The sequence below is a fragment of the Wyeomyia smithii genome, chromosome 1 (assembly GCF_029784165.1).
Source record: "Wyeomyia smithii strain HCP4-BCI-WySm-NY-G18 chromosome 1, ASM2978416v1, whole genome shotgun sequence".
Classification (NCBI taxonomy): Eukaryota; Metazoa; Arthropoda; class Insecta; order Diptera; family Culicidae; genus Wyeomyia; species Wyeomyia smithii.
In genome coordinates this window covers 17,729,223-17,750,537 of record NC_073694.1, presented here as the reverse complement: position 1 = coordinate 17,750,537, position 21,315 = coordinate 17,729,223, and the positions used below count along the sequence as shown (strand labels likewise).

The following is a 21,315-nucleotide window of genomic DNA, read 5'->3' as shown; positions in this document are numbered from 1 at the left end:
CGAAGCCACCAACGAGGGACGGCAGCGTTTTATTGCCTTTTATTCAACATCAATCACGCCCCCCAGGCGATGGAGTTTCCTAGTTGTTCATTAGATGATTTACTGCGGTACAAGTTTACTACCTAACCTACAAGTTAGCAGCGGGGAAGGCGAAATGAAGATACACCGTTTATGGCAGTTACGTGAAAGATAATCGACGTTTCGCGGAAGGACCGTATCGTACGGCGTGGCAAAACCTTCACGCACAACGCTCAACCAAGAGGCGCTGGAGGCCACCTAAGGGGTAATTGGTAAATCTACTGAGCCTTAACTCGTTGCGGCAGGTACCGTCGTCATCGTCGTTTGTTCGCTCGACGTACCATCATCAGAGTCTAGCCGGGCTTATCAACGCATTTCTCAGTTGAGTAAACCTTTGAGAGTCGATCCGATGCTCCGGAGGATGCTAGTGCTGCATAGGATGGAAATTTCCGCTCGATTTGCTTTGAATTAACAATTTAACTAACTCTGGCTTGACTTTGTTCATTAGTGAAAGAGAGAGAGAGACACACACATACGTGCACGCACATCGACCTAAGCTAAACTAACCGGTTTCAGCAACGAAGACGACGCATTTCAAGCCACTCGTATGGAACTGATTTCACAGACAAATTAGACCTTTCACTGCTTTGCAGTTTATGGCTCCTATCCAAATGCAAGCCTGCATCTGGTCGGACCGTCCTTGATGTTCACCTGGTCCAAAACAGCAAACACGAGTCGATATCTGATTTGTAATTTAATTAACGACGGCCTTTTGAGTTCACTATGCATCAGCAATGGTAAATCTATTTAGTTCAAGACTATGCCGGAGTCAGGGCCTACTGTGGTCGTTATGATGACCTATTGCCAACCCTGCATGCCGGCAGCTGTTGCACCCATTGTCGACAATGAGCTGCATTCAAGTGGTAATTTGTTCCAATCGGTTGACTTACAAAGAGTGAGTTTCTCTAACTAAATGATTTATGCTTTTGTAGAACCGTTGGCTTCCTAGCAATGCTGAGTGCGCATAACACAGCAGGCCGGGCGGACGGATGGACGGACGGACATTCCAGAAAAGGGGAGCCCGGTTTGCCAGTTGGGTTTCAGTGTACTTTTCAGCCCTTTGATTGACAACAAAAGTTAAACAACAATAAATGCCGAGAAAAACTTTTCTGTGCGGTTCTGAAACCGCGGTTTCTATTGAAAACAAACAGTTCGCGAGTTAGAGAATGCGGATTGTTTTTTTTTTGCTGCTGTGCATATTTTTGCTTGCTTTAAACTCTTTTTTCAACGGATGAATATAGGAGAAATTTAAAAAAAAAGCTATTGCACAATCACCAGCGGAGGATGGTGAAGCCCTACCTGCCGACGTGGTTAAAGGAAAATTGCTACCAGTGTTACAAGTGAGAATTGTTCCGCTTTTTGCTTCAGTAAAGGAATGTGGTTGAAAGAAAGATTGGAAACATACTGTTGGGTAAGCAATGCCACATTCTATAAGGTTGGGAGTAATAAGTCTAAGTAGGCGATGATGCAATTACTTGTGGATAAAAACAAGTCTAAATAGAGTCATTTCTTAACGGAAATTTAGGGTGATTATATTCTCAAAAGATTCTCATGGATCGAACTTCGTTCATTTCTTTACTTATGACAATCTACATTAATCTATGAAGACGACATGGACAACATTTTGGAATTAGTTGGACATTCAATTGCTTCGAATAGAAAGCTTGAAAACAAGAAATAAAGTTCTAGTTTTGGATTTTTTTCTATTAAAGAGCACCAAGTTTCAGTGCTCTGGCGCGACGGCGATGGTGTAAAATTAAATGGCCATCCAAGTTGGCTAGATGAAGCCTTTCAGCAACTGCCGGTAGATGGTTGGGAAACTTTCAGAACATTATCGCTGCTGCCCATGTTTATGGCTGTTTGCACGGTGTTGGAAAAGTAATTCGCAATTTATTTCACCTTTATTTCTGTTTTCTTGTTCGATACTCTCATTTTAACCTAAAGCACGTGCGCACGGTGTAAGCGGAAATAGGACAATAAATCAATGGTTGGATGAACTCCAAGATTCTATGGTTAGCATTGCTTGACGGTCACTTCATCTGGGTTGAAATATGATTTGATTCTCACGTTTCCTTTAATAGGTATAACAGCCACTGAAACTGCCAGCTGCCGTCGGACGCGCCAAAAAGGATAAAATCGAACGAATCTCGCACGGGTTCAACATTCCTGGCATTGCTGCTGGCCCCCCAACTCTGGCCGCGATATTCGCCAGCAAGCTGATGATGTGGCAAACACCGCAAATAACATGTTTGTGGCCGGTTATCCCGACGCGGGTTTTTCCCTTTAGTGCGAAACGATCGAAGTGTAAAGCAGATAAGGGCAGATTATCGTTACTTTTTTGTGTTTTTTTATTTCCTTTCTCCGCTGCCTGGTTGCGGTTTGTTACTAGAATCAATCAACGATGAATGGAGACGCAATGTGTTTCAGGCCTAGTTGAATGAACCAAACCGTCCCCACTGTCGGTGATGAATCGTATAGTAGGCTAACATTGACAGCACGTGGCGCTCTCGCTAACTGTACTTGACTCTATATAAGAAGCAGCGCACATCGGCGCACTTTGATTGGATGTTTGAGGGGAAACGCGACTCTCACTCTCATCCAACACGCGGGAGAAGCAATTCTCCCGATCCCAGCTTCTTTTGCGTTGTTTTGTGTACATTGCAATGTCATACCGTGGAAAGCTGCTCCAGCGTCCAGTGAAAACATCGGATGACATCCTCTCGTGAAATATTCAAGCAAGTGGCCATCCGCGGTGTCGAGTCATCCGTTTGCTCTTTCCTTTGCAGCGTGGTGGGGTGTGTCATGATCATGAAAACAACACTTTATGTAAAATTTTCCTACTCCAACAGCGGTGGTGCTGCTGCTGTTGGCAACTAGAGGAGGAGCCTCTGTAAGTTAAACGGTCGATTGCAGACTGCACGAAACGGGCGGAAAATATAGGGGTAATTTGTTGAAAGATAGTGTTTTTTCCACTGTCGTCTAGTTCCTTGATTTGAGTACTACATGGGAGCTGCTAGAGGAAAGATGAAGTTTGCCTGGTTTTTTGCTCTTTTTAGCTGGTGTTTCACGTCTGCGAGGTTATGAAATATTAACCAATCTGGAATAGTTTTATGGTGTTTGCTGTTAATATTTTCTTTTTGGTAGATGACTCTGCACTGATTGTAACAGCTTTTTGAATGTTTAAGATTTGTGCTATTATTTTTAATGTTATAATTTTTCTTTTTACTTATCGTATTCGTAATATAATTAGTATTTATTTGTTACTAAGTTATTATTATCGAAGGATCATTATGGGAGAAGGTAACTCCTTCAAACTATTGGAAAACATATCTTATTGACTTAAAAATATAAGATTGTAGTATTGTTATACGAGAGCTGGTTGAATTACTTCTGAATAACACAGAAATAAACGAGAAGAACGAGAATGTAGAATAGGAAAGAATGCATCTCAAATATAACTTAAGATTTCGTTAAGTCTAAATAAATGGTTATTTACTCTGAATATTTATTAACCTCCAAACCTTTTTTGAAATTCTGATAAATTCTAAACTTGTATATTTTAAAATTTAAAGGGATAGAAACTCTGTGTTTTCTACGAAGTTTCATAAAATCTTATGAACTGCAACTTTGTTGGAAGCCGCGAACCTCTATCACTTGAGAAAATAAATTGACATCGCAACGCTATCTTTGCGGCCAATCGCAAACTAATCCAAGCATCCAAATTGAGGCGCCAACTATCGTCTCTCAAGTGAAGATTTTTCATGTGTACGTTAAAATGATTATTTATATGAAATTATATTCAATTATTTTCATGCCTGTTCCAGGTTTACTGAACAGAAATAGCAAATAATCAATAAATACCATCATCAATAACGCATATGCTCTTAATTTAGATTCCATTATGCAGGCTTGAAAAGTCTTCCCTTTTGTCACAGGTAAATGAAAATGAAATGGAGCGGGGAAAAAATCCGTCACCCTCTTCCTAGTCGCCCTTCTGCTTAACCTCAATGCGTATATCTATATTTTAATCATATGCATGCTCTTCGTTACGCACCAGCTAGTCCGTGTCATTCCCTACCGAAGAACGGTATTCCGTGTCACCCTTAACTCCTATCCGGTAAAATCTTGCACCAGATTAACCAACGAATCTTTCCCCCGCAGGGGGTTTCCGTTCCCTGCAGCAACGAACAACAGTAACCACAAGAAAAACATTCCGCAACCAGAAGCCTGCTTTGATACAGTTTTAATCGATTAAATTTCAAAATAATAACCACACGGTGCACTCTCCCCCCTTCTTCATCTTTCAGGCTTCTGTTTGTTGTCAGCCAGGATGCCGAACAAGGAAGAAAGTCAAGTAGGTAGGTACTAAATGAGCACTCCCGGAAGCAACGCGGGAGGTGGAATCGATAAATTTCCGTTCCACCACCGTACGACGCCAGAGCCAGAGCCGCGGTTCGTGTGTCAATTGACAGATGCTCCGCGCTTCGATACGCGATGTGGAGAATCCATTAGCGTTCACCGCGAGGAATTCCTAGCTAGACCATCACCATCCGCATCCGTTCTTATCTGAGAAACATTAAAAAAAAGTTATTTCCCGTTTTTGTTGCGCCATCCGTAAATGATTTTCCCACATCGACACTTTATCATTGCTTATTTTCTGTTCTTTTTTTCACCAGGGGGCATTTTACCGTATTCGTGACCTCCCTACCCGCCCTGATTGGAGTGCACGGCAAGTACAGACTAATATCCTACTTACCGAAGCGTTATATCGGTAATTTCCTGTTCTGGTAAGAGTTGTGTTTTTTTCTGTTGCTCTTGAACGAAGATGTTTGTTCATCTATAAATTTCGAGTGAAAACAGGTCAAATCGTACGGTGTTTTAAGTTTCCTGAAATACATAGCTCTTCAAAAAAAGGAAATCTTATCATATAGAACACTTGAAGAGTAACAAAACTAGCACCATTGCATTCTTTCGTAGTTTTCTGCTGCTTATTGGCAACCGTCGATGCAGCAGGACGTTGGGAACGTCCTTTACTATCCCTTTTGTTTGTACTCATCGACCTTGCAGAGCAAATTTGTGAGTACGCTTACTTACTTTTATTTTATATCGACAGACCGCTAGTAAATGTACACCCACTAGGTAATCTTGAGTACCTTTTCATATCATTCGAACTTGGACCCGCCGATCGGGTGTCCTCATCCACAGCACATATCCAACAAGCCAAAACTGTCGACCTCTGTTTGGCTTTTTGCTGAATATTATCTCTGCTGGTCGCTCTTCTGACATTTCTGTAATCGTAGGTCACCCTGCAGATTGAAGTCTGACCCCCCCCCCTCCCCCCCTATCTTGGTGCAAACAATTCAACGTCACGAACAACTCTGAGAACACTGAAAAATCGATGCGCTCAATTGAATCGTACGTCGCCTTGAAGCCTGTAAATAGATTATGAGACCATACTTTGCATCGCGCACTCATTATGTCCTCAGGTGTCACGCCTTACGCTTTTACTGAGCAAAAACACAGACAATATCGTATAAGCAGAACTATGCTGAGTGTTGAGCATACAGATGCCTGCGTGAGCGCGTGTTATGCAAAGCCTTGTATCCTTCGCGTGGAATTTTATACACGCCCATACATCCTGAGAGCAAAGAAAACCAAGCCGGTGAACAGCTAATGTGCTCAACTATTAAGCACACATTTCAATAGTACGCTTTAGCTATTTGCTATTTGCTGCACACAATATACAGGGGATAGTCAGATTTGGTGAAATTTGAAATGCTGTAGCTTTGCCAAAAATAATTCAATTTAAATTACTCGAACACCATCAAACTGGAAAACTTTTAAAATTTCATTCTCTTCTCATTCTCTGTTAAATCACCAAACGTCCATGGATTTCTCATTTATGGGCACTGGTTGTCCGATTTAAAAAAAAGTTGATTAAAAAGAAATCAAAATCCAAAAAAGTTACAACTTAATTTCCGAAAAATTACTATCAATCCCCTTCGATTCCAGTACGATATATATATACACAATTGGAGGGAATAGGAATCCAAAAAAAAATGAAACTGAAAGTAGCTGCCAACATCTGCCTTTCCACAAGATATGTTCTCTCAAAAATTGTGCCATAAAAGTGCAAAAACAGGCATAACTCCTCCAAATTAAGAGATAACGATACACTCCCTTCTGAATAAATGTGACAATTAATCTTAGTTTGAAATTTTTAGAACACTTGAACGATGGCAAAATTAAGACTAGAGCGTTATCACGCAAAAACACATTTTAAGGGGGTGTTTTACTTTAATACCTTATAAATTTGTCAGGTTCAGAGATAGAATTTTCCAATTCTCTACAAACTTGCTCGTAATAGCTAGTTCTACAATGTGTCGGAAGCAAGTTACCAAGTTCATCAAGAAATAAAAAAGTTATTTTTTTTTATTTTGGTTTATAACCCCCTTAATGAAAAAAAAAATTAGTCAAAAGAAAGTACTCACAAAACTGAGAAACTTTCTAGAAGACATCGAAACGCTAAAACCATGCGTTTCGTCACAAACACCAATGTCCTACTATTTTTTTTTTTTTTTTTTTTTTTTTAAGGGGGGATTTGTTAGTAGCTTAAGTATTTATGATAAATATTAGTAAATAATGAGTATGTGTGTCCAATCACAAATGGTGACTTCTCAACACTGTTAGAAATTTGTAATTTTAATTGTTAGGATTTGTTTGCTTTCGCAATTAGGACTTATCATTCGTAGGGATTTAAACCTACTTGTCAGAAAAGGGGAAGTAAACTTACAACTAACTTAATTGCTAACTTATTGGCTATAAAGAGAGCTTATCGTAGCAATTGAGGATTGCAACGATTTTTGTCGAAAATTGTTAATAATTTTATTTGACATAGCTTCTAATGGTTCAACACCAGTAAGTCTATGTAATTCGAGTGTACCAAACCAAGGAGGACGCTTCAAAATCATTTTCAGAATTTTATTCTGAATCCTTTGGAGCGTTTTCTTCCTTGTTGAACAGCAACTTGACCAGATCGGTACAGCATAAAGCATTGCTGGTCTAAAAATTTGTTTGTAAATCAAAAGTTTGTTCTTTAAACAAAGTTTAGAATTCCTGTTAATGAGAGGATATAAACATCTCGTATATTTGATGCACTTGGCTTGTATACTCTCAATGTGCTCTTTGAAAATAAGTTTTTTATCATAAATTAGTCCCAAGTACTTAACCTTGTCGGACCAACTTAAAATAACCCCATTCATCTTGACAACGTGATTATTGTTTGGCTTGAGGAAAGAAGCCCTAGGCTTATGCGGAAAAATTATCATTTGAGTTTTAGAAGCATTGGGAGAGATTTTCCACTTTTGCAAGTAGGAAGAAAAAATATCTAAACTTTTCTGCAATCGACTGCATATGACACGAAGACTTTTTCCTTTTACGGAAATGCTTGTGTCATCGCAGAACAATGACTTTGTGCATCCTGGAGGCAAATCAGGAAGATCTGAAGTGAATATGTTGTACAGGACTGGACCCAAGACTGAACCTTGAGGCACACCTGCTCTGACAGGAAGTCTATCAGATTTTGAATTCTGATAGACAACCTGCAGAGTTCGATCAGTAAGATAATTTTTTAAAATTTTGATTAGGAAAATTGGAAAATTAAAAGTTTGCAATTTCGCAATCAAACCTTTATGCCAAACACTGTCGAATGCTTTTTCTATGTCTAAAAGAGCAGCTCCAGTGGAATAACCTTCAGATTTGTTAGCTCGTATCATATTAGTAACTCTGAGCAATTGATGAGTTGTGGAATGCCCATGGCGAAATCCAAACTGTTCATCTGCAAAAATTGAACTTTCGTTGATGTGTGACATCATTCTGTTAAGAATAATTCTCTCAAACAGTTTACTTATTGAAGGAAGCAAACTGATTGGTCGATAACTTGAAACTTCAGCTGGGTTCTTATCCGGTTTTAAAATGGGAGTAATTTTTGCATTTTTCCATAATTTGGGAAAATATGCAATTTTGAAGCAGCAATTGAAAATTTTCACTAAAAAATCCATTGTGCTCTCAGGGAGATGTTTGATTAGTATATTAAAGATTCCATCGTCACCAGGTGCTTTCATATTTTTGAAATTTTTAATAATTGATTTAATCTCATTCAAGTTAGTTTCAATTATTTCTGCAGGTAAAAAATTCTGGGAAGAAATTAAATCAAATTGACGTGTGACTTCCTTTTTTCAATTGGACTCACAAAATTCAAATTTGAGTTATGAACACTCTCAAACTGCTGAGCAAGTCTTTGAGCCTTTTGTTCATTGGATACAAGAAAACGTTCACCATCTTTTAAAACTGGAATAGGCTTTGAAGGTTTCTTAAGAATCTTCGACAGCTTCCAAAATGGTTTTGAATATGGTTTCAATTTTTCAACTTTAGTCTCAAAATTTTGATTTCTCAGAAGAGTAAATCTATGTTTTATCTCTTTCTGTAAATCTTTATAAATAGTTTTAAAAACAGGGTCACGAGAACGTTGATATTGACGTCTGCGGACATTTTTCAAACGAATTAGAAGTTGAAGATTTTCGTCAATTATTGGTGAATCAAATTTCACTTGAGCCTTTGGAACAGAATAATTCCTGGCATCAACAATTGCACATTTTAATGCTTCCAAAGCGGAATCAATATTCACTTCGTTTTGCAAATCAAGCTCATTATTGAAATTTCTCTCAATATAATTTTTGTATCTTTCCCAATTAGCTTTGTTATAATTAAAAACAGAGCTCATAGGGTTTAAACTGATTAAACAGAGCTCATAGGGTTTAAACTGATTCATGTGATAAAGAAAAAGTTATTGGAAGATGGTCAGAATCAAAGTCAGCATGTGTGATCAAATCACTACATACATGACTTTGATCTGTCAGCACCAAATCAATTGTTGAAGGGTTTCTTACAGAAGAAAAGCATGTAGGACTATTCGGAGACAAAATAGAATAGTATCCTGAAGAACAAACATTGAATAAAATTTTGCCATTGGAATTACTTTGAGAATTATTCCATGAACGATGTTTAGCGTTAAAATCGCCGATTATGAAAAATTTCGAACGATTTCTGGTGAGTTTTTGTAAATCACCTTTAAAATAATTTTTGAGCTCGCGTGTGCATTGAAATGGTAAATATGCTGCGGCAATAAATAAAATCCCAAGTTCAGTTTGAACTTCAATTCCCAAAGTTTCAATAACTTTCGTCTCAAGATGGGGAAGAGCACGATGTTTGATTCGGCGATGAATAACAATTGCAACTCCACCGCCGGAACCCTGAATCCTATCATATCTATGAACCACGTAATTGGGATCATATTTTAATTTTATGTTAGGTTTCAAAAATGTTTCAGTAATAATCGCAATATGCACATTATTTACTGTTAAAAAATTAAAAAGCTCATTCTCATTGGCCTTCAATGAGCGAGCATTCCAATTTAATATTTCAATTGTTTTATTTATCATCATTGCTTAATTTTAAATTAGAAACAATTTTAATAGTAAAATTTGTGCCTATTTGAATGGCTTCAAACATTGATTTTGCTTGCAACATGGCGTTCATAAGATCGAACATTGCCTGTTGCAAAAAAGAAAGTTTACCTGCCGTAATAGGCCCCAGGCAGTTGACATTAGAAAAAATATTTTCGGTAGCAATATTAGCTGGAGTGATAGGTGTACAATTATTTTCTAGCGTGTTTTGCTTACCCATATTAACGGTCATTTTCGAACTACCAACACTAGGCGGTATAATGTTCGAACTACCTGTAACCTGTGCATAAGTTAAGCGGGTATGCAAAGGAGTAGGTAAACTATGCGTCACTGGTACGCTTGGAGAATTTTGTTTTGAAGTTTGTTTTGAATTTTGTTTACCTTGCCTTGCCTTAACAATTGCTAAACGGGCTGGGCATTGATAAAAATTCGACATATGGTTGCCGTTACAATTCGCACAGCGAAAATTTTTACTCTCTTTCACAGGACATGTGTCCTTTTTGTGAGAAGAGTCTTCACAATTAAGACATTTTTGGTCCATGTTACAGAATTTGGAACCATGGCCATAACGTTGGCAAGTACGGCATTGGGTGATATGCTTTTCACCTCCGCCATACTTCCTATAAGTTTCCCACTTTACACGCACATTATACAAAGCATGTGCTTTTTCAAAAAATTTTAAGTTGTTAACCTCATTGCAGTTAAAATGAATTAAATAATTAACAAGGGAAATTCCAGTTCTCTGACTGTTTTCGCCTCGTGATTTTTGTTTCATTAGAATTACTTGGGTAGGGGCTATGCCAAGTAATTCTGTTAAAGTAAGTTTGATCTCATCAACGGTTTGATCGTTGGTGAGACCTTTCAAGACAACCTTGAACGGCTTGGCGTTCTTGGTGTCATATGTAAAAAATTTGTACATCTTGTCAGTTAAATACTGAACAAGACGATCACGACCCTTTACTGAGTCGGCTAATAAGCGGCATTCACCTCTACGGCCAATTTGATAGGTAACTTTAACGTCAGAAACAAACGTTGAAAGTTCCTTTTTGAATATATTAAATTCAGAAGAAATAGTTACCACAATAGGTGGAACTTTCTCCTTTTTTAAAGATTTTATATTTTGTATAGTTTCATTATTGGTAACTTCCATTTCACCAGCTTCTTGCTCAGGCAAAATATCAAAAGGATTGTCACTACAGACACTCGATGTGTCAGAAAGAGATGCCTCTCTTTTCCTCCCCGCAGCGATGCGAGGTTTCTTTTTCCGTCCAGCCATTTCAGGTGATACGAAAAAAGTTAAAACAAATGTTAAATTCAAAAGTAGGTAGTCTTGAGAAAGACTGATGGGAAATAACTTTCAGGTAGTCTTTAAAAGACACACTGACAAAACACAAACTTTGAAGCTATAGGCAGTCAAAGACCAGTCCACAAGCAACCGAAAAAACGTCTGATCTGTAGGACAGTTCAAGACGCACTGGTCCTACTATTTTTGATTTCGTCCCACTGTGCGCCGTCTTGGTGACGGAAGAGATGGCATCCAGCGTGGACCTGCTCTTCCGGAAGCCGAACTGGTTACTTGCCAGACCGTGTACACCCTCCGTGTATCTCACCAGTCTGTTGAGGATGATCCTCTCAAGCACCTTGCTAGCGGTGTCCAACAGGCAGATAGGCCTATATGCCGATGGGTCCCCTGGCGGTTTCTCAGCCTTCGGCAATAAGACCAGTCTCTGCCGCTTCCACCTGTCCGGAAAGAGACAGTCATCCAGGCACATCTGCATGACTGCCCTAAACAGCCCGGGGGCCGTTTTTATCGCCGGCCTGATTGCCAGGTTAGGGATACCATCCGGTCCTGGTGCCTTGCTCACCTTTAGGGATTTGGCGATCACAATGAGTTCCTCGTTCGTAACCCTTGCCTCCTCCTCAACCTCGACACGGCTATCGTCGCTCACGGATTGGATGTTCGGCAGGTTGGCCGACCATCCCTGGTCTATGTCTGAGATACTGGAGATACGTGGCGCGGAAAGAGTCCCTCGATGATACGCTCCAGCATCGCTGGTGATCGCTCTGCAGGCAGGGCCGGCGTTTCATGTGGGTAGTAGTACCCACTAGGAAAATATCCATGTGGGTACTTACCCACACGGAACTATTGGACAAAACCAAAAAAAAAAGATTTTTTGATGGATATCGGTGAGCGAGAGGTTATAAATCTACAGTTTATGTACAGTTGTAACGTTACTCAGAGAAAAGGATTATTTTTTTGTGAATTGTTTTATTTACGATAGAGTTCTGACTTTCATTTACGATAGAGTTCTAAAGTTTTGTTTTCTCGTAAAAACTTTCCATGCCAAATTTGAGCTCAATCGGACTTTGGAAAGTCGAGCCTCAAAACGGTCAAAGTTACAGTTTTTTGATCAATGAAGGAAATCTTCGAGCTGGGAGTGTCTCTTGTGTGTTTTGGTGTAGCTTGAGTCTCCCAACGCAAAAGTTTCCATGTTCCTGAAATGTAATTTTTGTTTTTAAAACAAATTTATATGAAACAACATCAGTTCTCGACATTCATGCATTTCTTCAAGAACTACATTTTTAGGTTGGTCAAAAATGTAAGACTTTCACGACTGTAAATGAAACCCTCTCAAATATTCGATTAAGCTCAAATTTTGGATGGAAACTTTTTTAGAGAAGACAAAATTGTTTAGTCCTAACGTTAGCATTGAAAAAAATGCTCAAAAAAGCCGATTTTTCATGAGTTTACCTTTACACGCACTGACGAAACTACCCATGAAGCATCAATCATAGTAACCTATGAGTCAGCAGAAAAAAATTAACTCAAACTCTAACCATAATGGTGAAAACAGTGAAGCATCTCTGTTCAGAAGTGTGCGCGATCAAAGAACGTTACATCGTCGCGTCGAAAACAGACATCGTACGGAAAAGGGACGCCGGTTACGCTTGTTCCGGTATCTACAACATCTTGGCACTGCTGGACTACAATCAAAGCATCGAAAGAAAGACCGGTTCCGGACGGTCGACGACCCTGAGCGACGAGAAGCTCCAAAGAATGCTGAAGAGGAAAACCGGGGGGGGAATTGGCTACATCGCTGCGTACGCTTGATCGGGAGGTCGGTTCAACCGGCCAAACAGTGGAAAAGTACCTGGCGAACATGGACATCAGAAAGCGGAAGTCCCGTTCATTGGTTTCGGAGTTGCTCGATGGTCGAGTCGATTTTCCCGGCGAATCGCGACGTGATAATGGTGGTCCACGCCGAGACCTATCTCACCCTGGATGACAAAATAGAAGAAATACCGTATGGACGAAGACGCGGTGCTCTGGCGCGATCTGGTGTCGGCCCACTACCCGAAGCCATCGTTGGAGGAGATAAAGTGGCTGAAAATCGATGCGGTACCCAGGTCGGCCAACCCACCCAACGTTCCCCAGCTGCATACTATCCAGAGTTTCTGAACAAACCAGAAGCGTGAGACCTACCTCATTAATCTTGACGCGAAAATTGAGGAGCAATTGATAAATAGAACGAAGGAAGAACTCGAAAACATGCCTACACGCATGTCCACCATGGCGAATGTTCCAGTAAACTCTCGGAAAGCCACTCGAAAGGGCGTGGAATTACTTTTTCAAATGAGCCTATAATGGCGAACATGACTACTGAACGAAACCGGCTGGGCACCTGCGACCTCCCATAAAGTGTTTGGCGTCCCGCTTCCCGGGACATACCATACACCTGGGAGACTTCCCACAGTCCTTCGCTTTATGGCCTGCACCTCCACATCGTGTGCACAACTGGCTCCTATCGGTTCCCTTGCAGGTCCAGGACTTATAAACAACAACAACAATATCGCGCGCTAGCCTGGGGGGCTAATGCGGTCTCGATCAACTAGGTTAGTTGAGAGTATACGTTATCGATATTGTTTTCGGCACATTTTGCATGTTGTAGGATAAGTACAACGATACACCGTGCCCCAGTGCTGAGTCGAGAAAATTTCCAGCTCGAAAAGACCCTCGACCTGATCGGGAATCGAACCCGACATCACAACCATGTGGGAGAGCTAGCCGACCGACGTCGCTAACCACAGAACCACGGGGACCACTGGGTCCAGGACTTATGTCCTCCCTCAAAGCACCGGAAGCAAATGTCCGGTGGCTGTAGTATGCTCAGAGGGCATACAGCTAGCTACCTGGGTCCCCACCGGACCTTTGTGGAGGCGGATCGACTCCTTAACCACCTTCACCCCGCACTTCGCCTTAAGGGCTTGTGCAATATCGCACCTCTCGGTGATTTCATCCAGGTTTTTAAGCTGGAGATTCACCTCTGAGGTGAGTGCCCGCACCTGCACCTCCTTACCTAGGATCTTTTCCGCTACCGTTTTGTAGGTAGCTCCCTCATTCTTGGCGTCCTTCCGGATCTCAAGCATCATCTCGCCAGTGCGAGATCGACGGATATTCCGCACATCTGCCCCCAGATCCTTGAGCTGGGTTTCCCTCCTCATCTTCTTCAAGACTTCAAGACTTGGGCCCGTCCGTCTTGAGTAAGAGGGCATCCCCCCTACTTCGCACCTTTTTGACCTTTTCTGGTCCTCTAGCCGCTCCGCCATATTAGCGCGTCGCACCTTCCCGACGCTTCCTACCATCTACGGTAGTCCAAGGATTGCCCAAAGCCTCCACTTGTGCCGTTTTCCCAGTGAACCCTGAACCGGTTGGTGTGCTCTCCCGTGGGAGTAGCACGACCAACCGTTTCTTGGTGTTCCCGGGGGCCGCTTCCCCCGGGGACTGCCTCGTTCGCTTAGCGACCTACCCCGTAGAGCACACCGCCGTGAATGAGGGGGCGTCTGTCTGCACCTCTTTGGATGCATGAGGAGGCTCTGCTTCAGGTCACCAGCGATATTCCGCCGAGAACTCGATTATGGCGTAGAGTTGTTCGGACAGCGCCGCCACTCTCAGCCGCGTGTCCATACACCTTTCGACGGCCTTGACTAGCCTTTTTCTGCGGAGACCGCTGGATGCCACCTCGTGCAAAGGGATTAGGTAAACCCTCAGCACCCGCCTCTTTTTGTTTTTGTGAACTCATGTTTTCGTTTAATGGGTCCCCCTTCCAGCCGCTATCCTTGTCCATGGTGGAGTAGTCGCCTATGTGGTCCCATGGTGCGGAAGTAGTGAGGTCATGGCTAGGGTAAGCAGTCATAGCGCCTTATGAGCAACTATGACTCCACCGACCGGCGTAAGTCCTACTCCTGCCTGATTCCCACCAGGCAACAGACTCGGAACGTACTGAAAGGCCTGCCAGGTTTTATGGGACGGAGATCCCTGCACCGGGTACCACCTCGCCGTTTCAAGCCATTGTCACACGACTTTACTAAGGGAGCTCAATGCAGGTGCCAGCCCGAGGACGCGGTACCATTACGGGATCCAGCTCATATCCGTTCTCTACACTGCCAGTTGCCATAATCGGGACCTTACTGGCATTAGTCCCAATGGGCGGGTTAGTGATTTGGGGTGATGGGAGTGGCTCTATTCGCTCCGTCAGAGGTGCTTCCGGGTACTTGTGGTTTTTGCGAGGAGTCGACTGTCCCTTGTTCGACACTCACCACCCCTAGGCGACCCTTCCGCTGCTGGTCCGGGACTGTTAGGTACTATTAAGGCCCAAATACACACACGGCGTAATGACGCCTTCTCCATTCAAAATGGAAGGCGGGATAGCGATCACGCCTTCTATTTTGTATGGAAAAGGTGTCATTGCGCCGTGTGTGTATTTGGGCCTTTAGTGGTCACACCTGTATTGTGCGCCCTCGACGATCGCCACACGTCGACCCGCGGTGGCATGCAGCTCTGCAAACGGAGTGTGGAGGAGGCGAATGAACCACGAACTGCAGGAGCTGCGCAGGGAGCCATCTATCGTCCACACCGCTAAGATTGACAGTTTGCGGTGGGCTGGGCATGTTGTAAGGATGGTGCTTATTACGGGAGTCACTTCAGGGTGAAATCAGAGTGAAGTGAATAAAATCCTATTACGGGACTCACGTGAGTGAGAAAAACGTCGCAAAGTGACATCTGCCGCGGAATCTGGGTCACTATTAGTGTCATATAAGTGAAGTGAGAACGGAAAAAGCAGCGTTCCGCGTGAAATTATTTCACGACCATTTTGAACGGTGAAATGATTCCACGAAGATGCCATAAGTCTTAAAGTTGATTGATCTAATGGTAAAAATTGGATTTTTTCTTCGTGTGCGGAAAATTGCTTCGTATATAATATACTAGGTACTTTACAGTATTCTAGTTGATTCAGCAAACTTTGTCCCGCCGATTTATTCTTACTTTATCTAATTCCTTTTAAACATTCGATGACACCTTTTTTTTAGAAAGGACTTTTTTAATGTTGGTCAGGTGTTTTTTTTTTCGCGGGATCATATCGCCTTTTAAGAACAGTCGAAGAGTATACGAGAGACGTCGGTAGTCGATCGGTTAGGCAAAAAGCTAGATGTCCGGGTGACCAAAATCTTAGAGACTCCGCGTTGATATTTTCCATGAGATCATACTATCTACGGATAGTATGAAAAACGTGCAATAGTTCTAGATAAAAAGAAGGCCACCTCACGAGGAGATGTCCGGCAATTCGAATTTGTCCCAATTTGGCCATAGAGCCGGTATTCTCATGTGCGCTTTATTTTTTTACCAAAACGAACCCTGCTGCATACCTTGCCTTTTCTCCAACATCCCAGTGATTTCTCGTGGAAGTGCAGAGGTGTTCTCGGCTTCCAATAAAGCGAGTATCACGTCAACAAATTCCCATACGCACTCCTTCATTGACCTGCATTCGGATGCGGCCGGCGCTGGTATTGCCTGATATAAAGTTTAAGGTCATCAGTTTTTACACATTGAAGGTGCGTGTTAGTCCCAAGCATCATCTGTTGGTTCTCTGTGTAATTCAGCTGATCTGGCAATAACGGAGTAGCAACCGCGGGTGGTCAATCATGCTCATGCTCATGCTTAGAGATTTTTGAGGCGGGAAACAATCTCATTTCACTTGTCCTATTCTCAATTTCACTTCACCGTCAATCTCACTCCACGGAGGTGATTTTTGTCACCTCACTTGAGGTGGAATCGGGAATAGGTCCAAAAAGTGAAGTGAGCGTGAGAGTGGAATATATTTCACCGTGAAGTGACTCCCGTAATAAGCACCGATGTCAGACGACAGCTCAGTAAAGATGGTTCTTGAATCCAATCCGTCAGGGACGAGACGATTACGCCATGGATCGAGTGGAATGGAGACGACTCTTACGTACAGCAAAGGCCACACCACGGCTTGGGACTGTTTGGTAAGGTAAGGTAAGCAAATGTGTTCTCATTTATTTCCAAATATTTTGTTGTTGTTGAGATGACTAATTTACAGATTAAAATGAACAAAGATTAAAAATTCCTTAAAATGTAATCTTTTTTTCTTTTTAATTTGGTATTGGATGCTTATTGAATAAGACTTTGATCTTGTCTAATTTATCGCGCCAATAACCTTAGCCGCACTTTTCCATCTCCCCATATGTCATCAATATGAGCTGAGTCGGTGATGATTTTACGGGGCACATCTAGTTGACTGTTCTGCTTCTACTTGCACGGATCGATCAGTTTCGTTGTTCGCTGGCGATCATTCAAGAAGCCCATATCCACAAAGTTGGAGAAATGGTCCATCGACACCAGAATTATCATCTTTCGTTCCATGTGTGTCAGTTCTCTCAAATCCATGGATACGATTGGAAAGGGATGTTCTGGGGTCTCCGAATTCTGCATAGGCTCGCACTGTTGACACTTTTGTTTACCGGTTGCAGATACCACACGCATTGACCATTTTTTGCATGTTCGCCAGTAAACAATGTTTCTGGCCTGGCAGAGAGTCGCTTGTTTCATTCGATTGCTGTAGTGCTTACTTACTTACTTACTTACTTACTTACTTACTTACTTACTTACTTACTTACTTACTTACTTACTTACTTACTTAGATGGCCGTACGTCCTAAGACATGGCCTGCATAACGTGGTTCCGCCAATTCACTCGGTCCATGGCTGCCTGCCTCCAGTTCCGCGGGCACCCGGTACTTTGCAGATCGTGCTCCATCTGGTCCACCCATCTCGCTCGTTGCGTCCCTCGCCTTCTCGTTCCCGCCGGATTTGAAGCGAACACCAATTTTGCAGGGTAGCTATCCGGCATTCTAGCTACATGCCCTACCCAGCGTATCCTTCCAGCTTTAGCCACTTTCTGAATACTGGGTTCACCGTAGAGGCGCGCAAGCTCGTGGTTCATCCTACGCCTCACACTCCGTTCTCCTGCATACCGCCAAAGATGGTTCTTAGCACCCGACGTTCAAAAACTCCGAGTGCTCGCAAGTCCTCCTCGAGCATTGTCCACGTCCCTCGAGCATTGTCCACGGCCCGTAGAGAACGACCGGTCTTATTAGCGTTTTGTACAGGATACACATGTTGCGAAGACTCAGATTATGCGACCGTAGTTTTTTATGGAGCCCATAGTAGGCACAACTTCCACTGATAATACGTCTCCTTATCTCCCGGCTGGTATCGTTTTTCTCAGTTACCAGAGAGCCGAGGTACACAAACTCGTCGGCCACCTAGAGCTCATCCCCGTCGATTGTTACCGCATTGCCTAGGCGTGCCCTGTCGTGCTCGGACCCACCTGCAAGCATATACTTAGTTTTGGACGTAATAATCTTCAGTCCGATCCTATCTGCTTCACGTTTCAGTCGGGTATACTGGTCTGTCACCGTCTCAAATTTTCTACCGACAATATCCACGTCATCCGCAAAGCAAATAAATTGACCTGATCTGTTGAATGTCGTGCCCCGCATGTCAAACCCCGCTCGTCTCATAAAAACCTCTAGCGCGACGTTAAACAATAAGCAGGAGAGACCATCACCTTGTCGGAGCCCCCTGTGAGACTCGAATGGGTCCGACGTTCCACCCGAAATTCTCACACAACACTTCAAATCCTCCATCGTAGCCTTAATCAGTCTTGTCAGCTTCCCCGGGAAGCCGTTTTCGTCTAGAATTTTCCATAGCTCTTGTCGGTTTATTGAATCGTATGCGGCTTTAAAATCGACGAAAAGATGGTGTGTAGGGACTCTAAACTCACGGCACTTTTGGAGGATCTGCCGCAGTGTAAAGATTTGGTCAGTTGTAGACCGTCCTTCCATAAAGCCGGCCTGATAGCTTCCTACAAACCTGCTGGCTAATGGTGACAGGCGTTGGGAGATGACCTGGGAAAACACTTTGTAGGCGGCATTCAGGACTGTGATCGCTCGATAGTTCTCGAGGTCTAGTTTGTCGCCCGTTTTGTATATGGGGCAGATAACCCCTTCTTTCCACTCCTCCGGTAGCTGTTCTGTTTCCCAGATCTAGACGATCAGCCGATGCAGCGAGCTAGCCAGTTTGTTGGGGCCCATCTTAATAAGCTCAGCTCCGATGCCGTCTTTTCCGGCCGCTTTGTTGTTCTTGAGCTGCCGAATCGCATCCTTAACTTCGCTTATTGTTGGGGGTGGCACATCTTCGTCGTTTGTTGCACCGACCACGTCTTCTCCGCTCCTGTTGTGGTCTCCTGCTTGCACGCCATTCAGGTGTTCATCGTAGTGCTGCTTCCACCTTTCGATCACCTCACGATCATCCGTCAAAATGCCTCCATTCTTATCCCTACACATTTCGGCTCGTGGGACAAAGCCTCTGCGGGATCCGTTGAGTTTTTGGTAGAACTTTCGTGTTTCGTGTGTGCGGTGCAGCTGCTCGAGTTCTTTACATTCCTCCTCTTCCTGGCGACGCTTTTTTTCCTTGAAGAGTTGGACTTGCTGCCTCCGTTTCAGTCTATATCGCTCGACATTCTTCGTCAAACCACTCGTTACGTCGATTCGGTTGCACGTGTCCCAGGACTTCCTTCGCAGCACTGCTGATAGCTGTTTTCACGGCATTCCAGCGATCCCCTAGAGGGGCTTCTTCAAGCTCTCCCTCTTCTGGCAGTGCAGCTTCGAGCGATGACGCGTACTGTGTTGCGATGTCGTGTTGCTTCAGTCGCGCGAGATTATACCGTGGCGGGCGACGGTACCGTATGTTATTCACAACGGATAGTTTTTGGCGTATCTTAACCATCATTAGGTAGTGATCCGAATCGATGTTAGCGCCTCGATGTGATCTGACATCGATAATGTCCGAGAAGTGCCGACCATCTATCAAAACGTGGTCGATTTGTGTTTCTGTTCTATTCGGTGATCTCCAGGTGAGTCTATGGTGGAGGCTATGCTGAAAGCAGGTGCTACGTATGGCCATGTTCTTGGAGGTGGCGAAGTCGATTAGTCTGAGGCCATTTTCATTCGTTAGCTGGTGTGCACTGAATCGTCCAATCACCGGTCTGTACTCCTCCTCCTGGCCAACCTGAGCGTTGTAATCCCCGATGATGATCTTGACATCATGTTTTGGGCAGCGGTCATATTCACTCTCCAACTACGCGTAGAATTCGTCCTTGTCGTCATCGGTAGTTCCGAGGTGTGGGCTATGCACGTTGATAATACTAATGTTGAAGAATTGGCCTTTGATCCTCAACCTGCACATTCTAGGCGCTTCTGCATCTCTCCCATCACTATAAAAGCAGTTCCCAGCTCATGTGTGCTTCCACAACTCTGGTAGATGGTGTGACCATCCCTGTACGTACGCACCATCGTCTCCTTCCAGCATACCTCCTGCAGTGCTACGATGTTGAACTTGCGGGTCTCGTTAGTCCGTTTTCGGTGCCTAGGTCCTAGCCGATGGTTCCGGTCCGTACTTAACGTTATTGCGTTCGTTGCTGTTGTTTTTTAATGGTGCGGGCTTGCAAGGCCAGCGACCAACCCCACTATGTCGCAGGAGGGCCATCGTAGTGCCATTGTTTAGTGTCCCGGGCACTACCAGGACTTGAGAAGGACACTGCGTTAGTTAGAACGCTTCTGTTGGTGTCGATCCCAGGAAACTCCCTTCCGAGGAAGGAAGCCCCGCCCCCTGTCAGCATGCGACCAGCAGTCCCACCAGGGTTGGTTGCCCGATCTTTCCACTGCCCAAGTAACACACGTTGTTATAGAACAGTTAAGATAACTCCTCCAACACAACCTTCGGTTATAGATTTCAGTTGACATTACCTTTTCCATGACATCTCTATCACCAGAAAAGCGCAAAAATTGAAGGCTACTAGAACAAGTACTGTTGCTATATGAAGTATTATATAACTTCATGAAAGCAAGCCAACTTGCTAGACTGAAGCTGCAAAATACATCTTGAGTACCAATGCGGTAAAAAACATGGAAAACAAGTTATTTTCAAGTTGTAATTGCTAACTAATAAAAACATCGTTGACGCAAGCATAAAACTTCAAAATAGAAATATTGTAGAACAACGCTGCTTTATATAAGAAACTACAGAGGAAAAAAATAGTGATTATGGCGTATCAAATATTCACCAAAAATAAACATAATAATATTAGACCAACTATTTGACGCTTTTAAAACAAAGTTCTACGTGCGCGTCAAATTTCATGGTGAAACATTGCATTTTACTTCTGAAAAAAATATGCGCCATTCATTGGATACGATTTTCTATTTATCCATCAGTGGAAAATAGATGATTCATTACATAACGGTTGCTGATTCATTGAATAGCGAAGAGTCTCAATTTAGCCCAACACCGC

The 21,315-nt window shown here is 43.0% G+C and overlaps 1 long non-coding RNA gene across 1 annotated transcript; it reads left to right on the top strand.

Moving 5' to 3' along the window:
* Positions 1-1,066: 1,066 nt before the first annotated feature.
* LOC129718852 (uncharacterized) lies at positions 1,067-3,817 on the top strand. The gene is made up of 3 exons (XR_008727063.1): positions 1,067-1,489; positions 2,023-2,090; positions 2,160-3,817. It is a non-coding gene; the product is annotated as an uncharacterized LOC129718852 (long non-coding RNA).
* Positions 3,818-21,315: the final 17,498 nt, after the last annotated feature.